General features: G+C 43.7%; 1 protein-coding gene across 2 annotated transcripts in view; it reads left to right on the forward strand.

Moving 5' to 3' along the window:
* The window catches only part of LOC109038499 (protein charybde), a 177,815-nt gene that overhangs the window by 28,489 nt on the left and 135,046 nt on the right, over window positions 1–14,280 (forward strand). The window contains exon 4 of one of the 2 annotated variants that reach the window (XR_011900118.1): window positions 9,053–9,166. The exons of the other annotated variant lie outside the window; for it this stretch is intronic. The gene's annotated coding sequence lies outside the window, so the exon portion shown is untranslated. Of the gene's footprint in view, window positions 1–9,052; window positions 9,167–14,280 lie in introns of those variants that run through there. 2 annotated transcript variants of the gene reach the window in all.

The following is a 14,280-nucleotide window of genomic DNA, read 5'->3' on the forward strand; positions in this document are numbered from 1 at the left end:
TCATGTTTTCGAGGCCTCGCACTGCTGGTTTTCTGTGTAGAGTTATTCACTGCGGCCGAATTTTATCGGCTCTTTCACTTGGAGGTGCCGTGCAATATCCTTGGATTTGTCCAAATCGCACCACCGGTCAATCAGAAGTTCTAGAAGCCGGACTCAAGTGCAGTCGAGACCCGTTCTAAGTATATTTAAGTAAGTACGCTGCAAGAACCGAAAAAACTCGGCCCCCGAGATTTTTTTCTAGCTCACTTCCGAATGATTTCCGTACCTACTTTACCAAATTTTTCTAAGTGATGACCTTCTATTCCCTCGCCCTACTATTTTTTACTTTCTCGCTCCCCTAGGGTAGAGAGGAAGTTTTGTCATCCTCCAAAAAAAAAAAAAAGAAAAAAAATTGAAATTTCATCATTTCTAGACTTTTTTTTTATTATTGTTATTAATAGGTAATCACTCGAAACGTTTTCCGACGGTCGAATAGATCAATAAATCTTCAGAATTCTTTCCGATGTCGCTCAGAGCAAAAATTCTTCTTTTAAAATTTTTTTTGCTCAATTTTTTTCTGAATTTTCTCTTTTGGATCCTCGGATCGCATGCTCGGGCAGATTTTACACCTTCCACAGAATTTATCTTTTCCCTCTCTTGATTACATTGCTTTCAGTGGCGAGGCGTGAATGATCGATTATCGATATTTCCCCATTTGAAGCTGAAGTAAAGAATCGATTATTGAGGCGTTCGTTGTGAACACCCTGTTTATCGATCCTTTTTCATAGGTTTAAATGGTAGATCAATCGATGTATCTCAAAGCACGCCACGCCACCGATCGCTTGAATTCTCATATTCGTGCGAGGTCTCGACGATGTATTGGCTCCGAGAAAATCTTGCGATTTCCCGCCGGTTCGGCAACATCGGAGCTAGGCTGCCAGGGCCCCGACTCTGCCAGACTTCTTGACGTGCATCGTGCATTGAACGTTGCCGGTTATGCAACGGAATTAACCCCCGTCCCCCCTACCCCCTCGTGCGGTGTTTTTCACTCCACGCGAAGCTCGGCTCTCCCGGTGCGAATCTCGCGGTCTCGCGCGGATCACGAGATGACCGAGAGTGAATCATCGGCTGTAGCCGATGTCACACGATCAGATCGAGCCGTCAAATCTCCAAGGTCAGGTGTCGTGATTGGCGCATTCGATGACTTAGGCCGTTCACAGCACTTGACCTTGATATTTTGATGGCACGGTTTGATCGTGTGACATTAGCTCTTTGATACTTTCTCACTCAAAACTGTGGTGAAGAATCGATTATTATAACAAAATTGCTCACAATCTATTCCTTAGGATCCAAGAGGATGTTTTTTAATTTTTAATTTTTTTGGAAATTTTTTTATCAATTTTTTTTCCAGTCGAAGAATCAGAGTCTAAAGTTTCCATGCAAGTAGCGTTTGTGTTTGTGTGCAAAATCCTCTAAAAAATTAATGAAAAAAAATGCTCTTTTTTTTGGTGGTGGAAACTCGTGGCATATGAAAGGAAATTTGGCACCGACCGAATGTGCATACGGTGTTATTCCTCATCACGGCAGAACGCCCGTGTAATTATATTCGCTTGCTCTCCCCGGCTTTCGGATGATGCAAAAGAGTATACTATCTTGATTTTGCATGTGAATGTGTATATTGTAGTCGTGTGTTTCGGAGGATTTTCCACGTGCCAAAACACAGGGTCACCCTGTCAGTGGTGTAGCCAGAAATTTTTCATGGGGGAGAATTGCGATGAAAAATCTCCAAAGTGGCGGGAGGGCAGTGTTTGAAACTCACCTTTGATTTTCAGGAGCCATGTGGCCCATCAAGCTCGACTTTTAGGGACCATTGCAGATTTTTCAGGGGCAAAATTGACTTTTTGCCCGCATATCACGGCGTATTTAGTGAAAAGTCAGAATCCGATGCTGTGCGTCGAAATTTCAAAAATTTCACTCAACAGAAAAATTAGGATTTTTTGAGGGGAATTTTTAGGGGACACGTTGGCGCAGAGTCTTCATTTTTTAGGCGCCGTGGCCGATTTCTTAGGCGCATTTGACGCATTAGCGCCTGTGAGTTTGAAGTTTTGAACACTACGGGAGGGGGATGTTCCCATTCAAAAACGAAAATGTTAAATATCACGAAAACTGAGGTTTTTCGGGGAAACTTTTCAGTCGTTACATGAGAGTACCGTGGATCTCTTCCCTTACCCCCCCCCCCCCCCCCCCCCGTTCACTCCACTGGACCCCTTCCGACAGGGTTTAAAGGGTCCATTTCCACTTCCAGAGAAAAATGACGTGTTTTTGCGCTAATTTTGTGTTTTCACGCACGAGCGACAGTCTTCCTAACTCGGTGGAAAGCGAAGCGCTCGTGAGGCAAAACCAAAAAAGAAGAAAAATAAAAAAAATGGGGAAAAGAATGAGAGAAAAAATAGATAGGTTCGGTACATGCATGTTCCTCCAATTTTTTTTTTTTTTTTTTTTTTTTTTTTTTTTTTTTTTTTTTTTTTTTTTTTTTTTTTTACATATACCTACGTTACGAAATATCCATGTTTAGAGTTGTTAATAGGTTACTCGCGTGTTGCGCGGGCTCGTTTTTCGCTTGATTGTGGTGGGCAAAAAATAATCATACCTTCTCTGACGCAAAGTTCATTCGACCGCGGAGCCAAAAATTATCGCTGCTGGTTATAGAACCCGCCGTCGTCGCTCAGCTATGATGCATGAGCGTAACTCCTATTTTTACCGGAGCCCCTTTAAGCATGGAGTTACGCAGAAAGGGCTCATCTCCAAGTGTAGCTCCGCTCTTTTGTCAGCAGGGCGACAATTTTTTTCACGACTCCAGGTATTTTTTCTTTTTCAACTTCAAGACGATCCTGTTGTGAGTACAGAGTACACAGATACAACATTCCTGCACTAATAACTAGAGTCCCTTTATACTGAGAGTCAAGACAATGTGAATCCATTTCTGATTGGTTCCCGTATTTCAGGCCTTCACTGTGTCACAAACGGAAATAAAGATTACATTTTCACCGATTGCAAAGATTATAATCTGGAATGGACCAGGGAATTACGGGTTCGGCAAGGAACAAACGGAATGAGAAAAGGAACGGAGAAAGGGGTTTGGGAATGGGCTGATCAAAGATTACAAAAAACGTTCAATTTCTGTAATCTTTATTCCCGTTTGTGACTCCATGAGGGGGTGTTGTCTTGACTCTCGGTATAAAGGGACTCTACTAATAAATTATCTCAGGGAATGTAATCCGGTAAGGCAAGGCACAAGTCAAGGTGACTCCTCCCAGGAAGTAAACAAAGATCGATGTATCGAACAAACGCTAAAATACTAGTTTGTTTTTCTTGTTTGTAAAAACCGAAAAGCAGCAGTTTACGGGTGTAAAATCTCTTCTGGAAGCTCTATAAAGCCAGATGAGACTTGACGCGCAAATTCCAGTCAAATTTGGCAAATCGAATACGACATTTCGCGTTTAGTTTCATTTCGTTTTAATTTAGGGCTCTCGGAAGGGATTTTTCATCACTATGTAGACTGCCGTAGTATGCTTCTACACTATTCTCTGTTGTTACAAACAGAATAACTTAAACTCTCATTTTAGCAAAAGTTTGTTCGATATATCGATGTTTGTCTACTTCCGAGGAGGATCACCGAAAGTTCATGGGCCCAAGCTACTTTTCGCCGGATAATGCTTGATGAGCAACTTTTAGAAAAAAGTTTATGGAAATAGAAGTTTCACTTTTTAGCCGTAGAACACCCTCCTGCAGTCCGATTCGTATAGTGATAACACCCTCCTTCAGTCGTCCGATCCGTATAGTGATCACCCTGTATAGGCAGGGTGTCTAGCGACCGGGAAGAGTAAGAGACCCGGGAAATGTCAGTGAATTTTTCTGGATGTCAGGGAATCTGCAAAAAGTCGGCGTGTCAGGTAATTTTTTTTGCAAGCAATTTTCGTGTCGGAGAAATCGAAAAACAAGGATTTTTCGGATGATGTTACGTCAACTTCACTCTTGCGGGGATTTCTACCAAAATTTCTGCCGATGTCTTTTAAATTAAAAAACGAGGCATAAATATCTCGCATTAGGTTAGGCGCTGTATATTTTGCTCTATTTATTACGTTATGCTCCTAAAAAATGAAAAAAATTCTTACTTGGGTACATCTAATCAATCCAAACGTGTCGAAAAAATAGGAATATTTTTCCTCCATGTCCGGGATTGTCAGGCACGGAGAAAAAAACTTAGTGCATGGGACCTGAAGTTGAGGTCTTATGAAGGTCTTGTGTTGGTCTCTGAAGTTTTCGGATCACGCATCCGAAAACTTGAGGTTCAGCTGCCGAAGTTCGGGTCAGACATCTGAAGTAATTCGGTATATACCGAAGGGTTCGGGTCACACATCTGAATGACTCGGGTACATACAAAAGTACTCAGGTGTCTGACGCGAACTTCAGCAGCTGGACCTCAAGTTTTCGGGTGCGTAAGCCCAGAGATCCATATGACCTCAACTTCGGGTCCCACGCACGAAGTTGTTTTCTCCGTGGGGAAGTCAATGTTTTCCAGGTTTTTTGGCCGTTTTTGTCAAGGAAATCAGAAAAATGTCAGGGAATTTTTTTTTTTAAAAAAATCACTAGACACCCTGATAACGGAGATGGCGTGCGGAGTCAGACACGTAGCCAGGATTTTGTTTCGAGGGGGGCTTCGTCGGGTGAGCAGGGTTCTCCCCCCCCCTCCCCGGCTAAGGGTGGAGTTCGAGGGGTATAGAATAACTCCCAGTTCATAGGGGAGTTCGGGGGGCTTCCCCCGGCAAATTTTTGAAATTTTAATTCTATTTGGACGCATTCTCAGGCTTCCGTGACGCAGATTTTCCATCAATTTCTGAGGAGAAATTACGTATCTTTTTTTACTTTCAGCCTGCGGTACCGTCAAATTGTTTAATTCAACACATGTAGATAATTTTTGAAATTTTAAATCTATTTCGACGCATTTTGGAAGTTCAAACTTCCTCTTTTCTTGCCTTTTTGTATTTTCTGTCTCCCCTTTTCCCTTTCTTCACTTTTTTCCCTTTCTTCACTTTTTCCTTCACTTTTTCCCTTCCTTTTTGCTTTCGGAGGGGGCTTGAGCCCCCCCCCCCCCCGGCTACGTGCCTGGATCGAGGTCTCCAAAACAGATGGTCCGTGATTGAATTTCGACTCCTCCGATTCCAAGTCCCCGAAAGTTCTTTCGCCTCGCCCGGTTTCGTTGTTTGGCCCCGGGCGGGGTCTCGAAAACATCGGAGCTCGGATCGGAAGTCAGCGGAGGTGACCGGACCGGGCGAGTGTCATCGGCCGACGGCGGGCGTTGCGTCGGCTGCGGCGGCCGCCGGATTCGCACGAAACCATCCGAAACAAAACACCGAGACCTTGGCTCGTCCACTCGACTCAACTCAGAGTTTAACTCCGAAATTTATTTCCCGAAACCGAAACAGTTAGCCTAGCCCGGACCCCCGGACCCCCCCCCCCCACCGCCACTTAGGGCCCATCGAGTATTTAATGATGGGGCGAAAATTACAGGTGTCCCGAATCGAAAACCAACAATTCACCGAGCACATGGGACGGGGGAGGAGGACCTTTCACAGTCCGTAACCACGGATATGCCTGCATTTAAAAATAATCACTGTCATTAGGCCGCCTCGCGACCTGACCCGGACACATCCTCATCCTCCGAAATTACGGCCCCGGGAGGTGAGCTTACGCCCCCTTCCCCTCCCCGGATTGCCGGGCGGCCAGTCCTTCAACCCTTTGTCCGGGGGTTGACTTCTGGGACCTCTCGGTGAGGGGCCGTTCGTGAAATACGTATGTATGTATAAAGTCGCTTTTATAGCGCTCTTTGGCGCTCTGCGACCCCTAGCCGCCAAAGTCCCCTATCCTCCCAAAGCCCTTCAGGGAGTTGACAAACCCTCATTTCTTCTAAAATCCCCTGTCGCCACCCTTTCACTGGGCGTCCCCTTCGTCTCCTTCCAGGAGGAACCCAATCAAGCAACTTCTTTGGCAGCCTTTCGTCCGTCATTCTATTGACATGACCATACCAGACAAGCTGCCTGGTCATGAAATACGTAACGCTGAAAATCGGGTTTTTTTTTTACTCTTCTCTCTTTCTCTAGAAACTTAACCGTGAGACAGGGCTGGAATATTACACTGCCGTACTCAGGAAAAACACAGTATGAACCTTCAAGCGTTGCCAAATTTCATTTGATAAAACAAGAATCTCGCGGTAAACTTATGAATATTTTTCTTCCAACTTTTTAGATAATTTTGTTCATTTTTTCACCTAAAGTTCCTAAAAATTTCAAGGACAAATATATACAACTTACCTCAAAAATAAGCATATTATCGGAAGAAATTTGGCAATTCTCGAATGTTCGTACGGTGTTCAGTTGCCACAGTGAAGGAAAACCAGGAAATGTCAGGTAATTTTAAAAAGTCAGGAAAAATTACGAAAAAATCAGGGAAAATTTGTTAAATCACCCTCGGTTGCTGTCTAGAATGGATTTGAGATTTTAAACAAGAAATTTTGCCTGAAAGCTTTTTTCAATTATGCCTTCTTAACCATCCGTCAAATCTCAAGTGCCACGGAATTTCACCAAAATGTGTCAGGGGAATCAGGGAAATGTCAGGGAATTTCATTTTCTAAAGTCTGTGGCAACCCTGAACATGGCAACGTCTGAAGGCTAATACGTGGTTCTTCCTGAGCACGGCAATAAAGCTGCGTTTGTTGTAGGTGTATTAAGGTGATTCGTCAAGCTCAAAAGAAGTGGTCGAACTGGCATGCGATATATCGCATCTTTTAGGTCAAAAATCTCGGCAGATTTTGAATTTTCAGTAAAGAAAAGGACGATAGCCCCTGCGCATGAGCCTAAAGAATCATTCTAAACCTTAAAATCGGCAAAATTCAGAGAAATGAAAGCAGGATAGTGTTTGGAAAAAAACCTCGCATTCGATTCAGGTATCGATTTCGGTATCGAATGCGAGGTTTTTTTCCAAACACTATCCTGTTTTCATTTCTCGGAATTTTGTTGATTTTTGGGTTTAGAATGATTCTTCAGGCTCATGCGCAGGGGCTATCGTCCTTTTTTTTGCTGAAAATTTAAAATCTGCCGAAATTTTTTACCTAAGAGATGCGATATATCGCATGCCAGTTCGACCACGTCACTTGAGCTTGACGAATCACCAAGTTGGCCTAGGCCATCCGGGCATGCACCTTCGTTCGGCTCGGCTCGCTCCAAGATAGTCTCGGTCGCCGATGACTGATGACTGCCAATGATGGCGGATCAGCTGGCGTCGGGATTGCGAAATTAGACGGGCGCGAGGAGGCGAGCCGGATTTTGCATTCGGATCCACAATCCACATCCAAATCACGTTCCCCGGGCCCCGAACCTCCGGCCCACGGCCCCGAACCTCCGGCCCACGGCCCCGAACCTCCGGCCCACGGCCCCGGGACCCGGGACCCGGCTCGGAGCCACCAATGACAGAGACGGCCCTCGCGCCTTTCATCTTCGCGGCGATCAATCATCCCGCTAATCACTCGCACGTCCGACACCGCACACTGGAACGAGTCAACCGGAGAAGTCGCACACAATTTGAAAACTCTCAAAGCTCATAACCAGGGTGTCTCCAAGTCCGGAATTTCCGGAAACACTGGAAAAAAAACAATTTGGATCTAAAGACCAGCGAATCTTGAAAACATTGACAAGAAAAAGCCTCCAACCGACCAAGCCTCTTAATTTGAGCAGATTTCCTCTTGATTTAAGCTTAAATTTGATTGAATCAAGAGTCCTTTTTCTTGTCAATGTTTTCAAAAGTCTGGACTCTAGATCTAATGTGTGTGTTTTTTTTTTTCCAGTGAAGTCCGGAAAAAGTACTGATTTTTTAAGGGAGGTCCAGAAGCACTGAGAAAGTGCGGAAATTCTGCAAGAAGGTCCAGAGTTTTTTTCATTTTGTTGTGATTTTTGTGGCAATTTAAGTGAGAAATTCAAATTTTTCAAATTTTCCCAATTTCCTCAAATGGAGGTACTGAGAAGTACTGAATTTTTCTGTTGAGGTAATACTGAATTTCTTGGGAATGTACTTACTGAAAAAGTACTGTAAAAGCACTGACTTTTGGCTAGCCTGTTTAAGTAGACACCCTGAATTAACTTGGTTCTTACAACATTTAGAGGTTTTAAAAGTGGCTCCATTGGTTTCCTCGTGAAATTTTCTTTCAGGTGCACCCCTTATAATTTAAAATTTGACGAATTAAACTTCAAAATTTGCAGTTCAAGTTACAAATTTCATTCTCTGATTGACTCGATCCACTGTGCGCCGCGACGCCAACGCCGACGCCGAGGGACCCATGCCCCGCGAACCCGCGATTTCTGCAAGTGCAGCGGCCACCGCACCGGCGGCCACCGTCCAACAGGTCAGCGGCCACCGCCTGTGATGGATGATGCACGCTGCGCTCACGACGCCGGGTAATTAGTCTGCATTGTGCGTTACCCAGTGGCGAGGCGTGAATGATCGATTATCGATATCCCCCATTTGAAGATGCGGTAAAGAATCGATTATTAAGGTCTCTGTTGCGAACACCCTGTTTATCGATCCTTTCCCCAGGTCTGAATGGCAGATCAATCGATATATCGCACAGTATGCCACGCCACTGGCGTTTTCCCAAAACCCCCGAATCGTGACTTCCGTCAGTGACGACTCACGTCAGTTGACGGCACTGGTTTTCGGCAAATCACGGTAAAGTCGGGAAATTTTACAAAATAGACTGAGAAATAACTAAAAGTCCCGATTGATTGTCGAGATTCTGTAGAATAACTGTTCCAAAAGCACATGTTCAATGTGGAGCGCCTTCATTTCCTGCGATACCTAACGTGCTTTGTCAAGCAGTAACTTCAGTTGCCTTTACGATCCGAATTCATCTTTGCGAAATTTTTTATATGCACAAAAAATGACCAATGTTGCCAATTTTTGACGAAAATATGTAACTAATTTTGTGTACTTTGTAATAAAAAGTGTTTTCTTTCTGTTGCAGGTAAGCATGAAGTTCAGTCCTCAATCCTCTCGCAAGGAGAAGAATCGTGAGTTTTATCTTCCTGTAGTATTTGAGGTTTGATCGCGTCATTTTGCAAAGTAGTGCATGCCGTGATTGTGTCAGGCATATACTAATGTCCTCAATGGGGAAGCTGCAATTGGTCAGCGTACCGAAACAAAACAAACAATTTGATGTAAGAAAATACTAGTTTCCAGCTTTCGATGCTGAACGCTTACCAAGATACCTACCCAAGAATATTGGGTTAAAAGGTCAAGCCATTATTTGCATAATCCTAATGCCGGCTTGTCGCGAGAAAGCAGAGGAAAACCCCTTGAAAATTTTAAGAAGAAACGCCGAACAGTCTCATAGTAAAATACAATTAGACGGCAATCTGCACTAAAGAACTGCTATTTTTGGCCTATTTTAATCGGTGTCCATAATGCGGGCATAATGCCAAAAACTCATGAACCCCAGCGTCCTGCGTAATCAACGGAAGCCAGGGCTCATGACTTTTTGGACGAACGCCTTTTTAGCACGCATCCATTCATTTTCGATACAAAATACGGGCCATGGGTTCTTTCATGAACGACCCAGAAATAGTAGGTCCTTATTGCAAAACTTAATCCAATCTTAGAATTTTGCTACGTTGATTTGTACCGGATTTTGCAACAGAGAACTACTATACTATCTGGCTCATTTTCAAAACAGCATCCGTGCCATGCGTTTTCCCCTGAAGATGAGCGGTTTTATAAATGAGCCGGAAATATTAGTTCTATATTGCAGAATGCAGTCCATACATAGTCACGTTCTTTCGCTCGAGGAGTAAATGATCGATTATCGATATTTCCCCATTAAAACCTATGGTAAAGAATCGATTATTGAGGTGTTCGCTGCGAACACCAACTTCATCGATCCTATGCCATAGGTTTAAATGGCGGATCAATCGATACATCGCAAAGCACGCCACGCCACTGGTCGAATCCCTTCACATCAGCATCGATCATTTTTCGGAAAACTTGGGGTCGGCATTTTTTATTTTGGCAACGAATTCTGACTGCGTGAGAAATCGGCTCACGACGCAATATCCGTGAAAAGTCGGAAAAATGTCGGAGATTTTATTTTAGCTCGGGTGTGTGCGTACGCGAAAGCCTTGCCAAAATTTGAAAAGCAAGACGCGTTGAACGAATGCCAATTCCCCGAAACTCTTCCTTGAAAGACAAAATTCACCTCCGTCACTCCTGCTAATTGCTCTCCCCGAGAGCCGAGAGGGAAGAAAAAAAGAAGAGGAAGAAACGTAAACTATTCTGCCGTGTTGAGGAAAAACGCCGTATGAGCATTTGAGAGTTGACAAATTTCCTTCGATAAAATGTTAATTCTCGAGGTAAGCTATAGATATTTTTCCTTACAATTTTCAGGAACTTTAGGTGATATTGCGAACAAAATAATCTGAAAAAATTGGAAGAAAACTATTTACAAGTTTTCCCAAAAATTCGTGATTTACGAAAGGAAATTAGGCAACGCCTGAAAGCTCATACGGCGTTTTCCCTTAGCACGGCAGTATTCGTATGTGCCGTGCGACACAACGATTGGCAAAGCCTTATTTTGCTGTATTATCAATTGGATTACATTTTGCTATAAAGAACCACTATTTCTGGCTCTTCCATATAAGCACGTATCTGAGTGAGGAAATCAATGGCATAAATGTTGTTTCTAAAATGAGCCGGAAATAGTGATTCCTTATTGCAAAATGTAATCCAATTGTCGATCATACATAATTTGAGAAGCTTTGTAGCGATCACTTTAGCTACGCGAAGGAATAAAGAGAGGGACAAGCTCTTAAGTATAGCCGTTCTCGTTCATATAAATTAAAGGGGGGGGGGGATTTGGTGAGAGTGTATTTGTTTTACGTGTTGAAGGACTGGGATCCACGCCACAAAAGCGTTACAAGTGGGAAGGGGGGTCAAAAATGTCGAAAAAATGCGTTACGTACCTGATCGATGAGTGCACCTCTAGACAGCGGACCCTAAAAAGACAGGGAATAGTCCGGCAGTTTTGCCTTGAAACCTTGAATTTTCTTGTTTAATCAACACATTGAATAGCTTTGTTTACACTCATTTATTCTGATGATAAAGTTCCAACTTCCAATCGATGGAAATTCGTATCAACACATTTAATCTTTACCCCTTCTTATGAAAGTGCTTGATCAAATGAGCTCACAATGTTGCTAATGAAATCAACCAAACTTCGGGTAGGTAACTTCACAGGGAACGTGCGTTAATCCTTCACCACTTTTTCAGCAATTTTGACCCCTGCCTTCCTTCCCCTCCGAAACGCTTTTGTGGCGTAAGTAAGTCCCTATCATTTAACGCGTAAAAACCAAAGTTATTACGCTTTTCTCAACCTTCCTTACTCCAAGAGCGTTATATTTATTGAATTCCTGAACGGCCCCTAACTTTCTAAACCTCGTTGAAAGCATTTTCATGGCTGAAATCAGAGAAAAATTTATTGAAAAATGGGGATAAATTCAGTGTTTTTCGATTTTAACTTTGTAACGGCAGGAAATTTTATCATGCCAGTCTGGGTGTTACCCTGAAAAACCGCATAACCGCAATGGAAATCTGCTGTAAGATGCGAGGTTTTCGCTTGGCACGACGATAGTGCAGGTCGTCGCGCGATCGATTCTCTTTGTTAGCAGTCGGGGCCTGCGTTGGAGCGCTTGCTGCCTGCGGCATACAGTGGACGCAGTCGCGATTTTTCTAGTTGGCAACACTGTTTTTCCTCCATTTCAAGAATCACCCTTTATGTGCTGGTTACACGCTCAAATTCCCATCTATTTCCGATCAAATAGTGACTGGTGCGCACCATCTACCATCAAATTTCTGCGGCCTGCAAAAATTTGATGGTAGATGATGGAGCTGTGGGGCTCATCCTTCATCTGATTTCCACACAACCGTGCTTATTTCATGCTTATTCAGCGTGTAACACAACATTGAAGCACTGATTTTTATGCATTTTCATTTACAAGTGGACTTGGAAAAGTTTAGAAAACACTTTTTTTGGCCCCAACTTGGAGGGGCTGTAACTCTGAGAGGGTGTTGTGGGTTGGAGTAATGACATTGAACAAAAAGTCTCACGTTGATCTCCGCGGAAAAAATGGATTGCTGATTTAACAATTCAGTTGTAAAAATACTTCCTCTCTACCCTAGGGGAGCGAGAAAGTAAAAATGACTTCAATGTTTCAAATGTACACTTTACAATAGTGGAAAGCTAATTCAACCAAGGGGGTTGTCTACAGTAGCATTTTGTCGTTGTTTAAGTAGCAATTTTGGTTGTAAAATCTACATTGAAGGATTGCCGTCACTTTTCTTTAGCAACAAAATTGTTAGACCAGCAATTTTATTTTTTCCGCGCCGAAAATCCCTTCCGAAAGTATCCGTGTTTAACGTTGGGACATCCCGTACATTATCGTTCGTTGCATTATCGTCCCACTGTGCGGCGCGGCGTTATATGGAAGCCGGCTGTTGCTACCCGGCCGGTGCCGCCGCGAGGGAAGCCGTCCGTCCTCCCGTCGGGATTCGATCCGGAGACCCCGGCTCCGCGGCTCCGTCGCCGGGACCACGGCACCGCGACCAAGGACGGGCTCCCCTGCTCGCTCTTTGTTCGGACGGTGGAAGCCCGTGGCCCCGGGCGAAGGGCTGAAGCTGGATGGCGAGGGGCGAAGGGCGGAACAAAGAGAGAAGAGGGCTCCTCGAGTCGCGTTGAGTTGGCTAAATACACCCGTGTTAATAGCATGTCGCGCTTGAGAGGGGGGTGAACGGGCATCAAAATAAAGGGGAAGTAACTGGATAACCCCCCGCACCGCCCCGCCCCGCCCCTCTCGCACGGCCTACTGTTCGTAGCGCGCCGTTGCCGGTTCAACACGGTTGAGCTTTGTTCAGGGAGCTTTGTCTCGGGTTTCTCCTAGTTGAATCTGAATTTAAGCCTTTTGGTGCAGGAATGGGGTGGTAAATGCCAGGAAGAGCCTGGGAACACGGGATAAGTCAGGGAATTCTATATAACGTGAAAATTCAGGGAAGAATTAGAGAACTTTATAAAATTAAGTCTTTTGGTATAGAAATGGGGTGGTAAACGCCAGGAATAGCCAAAAAACACGGGGTGATTCAGGGAATTGTATATAATGTGGAAAGTCAGGGAAAATCAGGGAATTTCATAAAACCTAGAAAGTTAGGGAAAAGTTAGGGAATTTCTCCATTTGTAGAGGAGACCGCCCTTATTGTTAGCTACATTTCTTGCCCAAGCAAATAATCAGCATAGTAGGAATTCATATTTCCAAGATTCGCTGAAACAATGCGTCTCTAGTTTCGTATTAATGCCGCAATGCAAGGTTCACCTTTCCAAAAGGAGCCAAGCAATTACTTTTTTTAAAGTCAGGGAAATTTGCCAAAATTCGTCAGGGAATTGACATTTCTGTTCATTTTCCAACCTAGAAATGACTTAAAGGTTTTTTATGCATGCTAGAATTGTCCACATACGTGCATAATTTGCAGCTGAATTCCACCCTCTGGAATTCTCACCCCAAGAATCTACTGTGTTTAAATTCATTGCTTTAATTCATGAAAAGGTTTGCACACATTTGTACGACGTTAAGAACAGCTGCAATCTTGCAGAAAAAATAGGCTTGTTTTAAAGAGGGCGCACCTATTGATTACCATCATCAGATTTTTCATGAATATTTTTAAAAACTTGGCTTCCCTTTGTTCACCTCGGTCCACTCGATGAATAGAAGCTTATCAAAGCTTAGCCCAGCCATTTTGAAAATATCTGACAACCGACTTTTCAAACACCATGGCTTGGCCAATTATTGGTATTTTGCCCTCGAAACATCGCCCGAGTAATGCCATCTGCATTTTCCACTCAAATTTTCCAGACACTCGCTCATTTCTTTAAGTTTTGGCTCAATGGATCCCATTCCGCAGACCTCATCATATTTCGGCCGAGTTCAGCAGAATATAATCAACTTTTTCGACCTTTTTTAGAAAGAAAATTTCTGCCTTTGATTACCCGACGCAATTGCGGGTGTGCTAATGGGTGCGTTTGAGGTGCTTCCTCAAACGCTTCCAAAAATCCAATTCCTTTCTTTTACCACCACGTAAAAGAACTATTAAAGAACTAGAACCCTTACTTTTGGGCCTGCGTTTTCCAAATAAATGGAAGAAATAATCGTAAAA

This window comes from Bemisia tabaci, chromosome 6, assembly GCF_918797505.1.
Source record: "Bemisia tabaci chromosome 6, PGI_BMITA_v3".
NCBI classification, from domain to species: Eukaryota; Metazoa; Arthropoda; class Insecta; order Hemiptera; family Aleyrodidae; genus Bemisia; species Bemisia tabaci.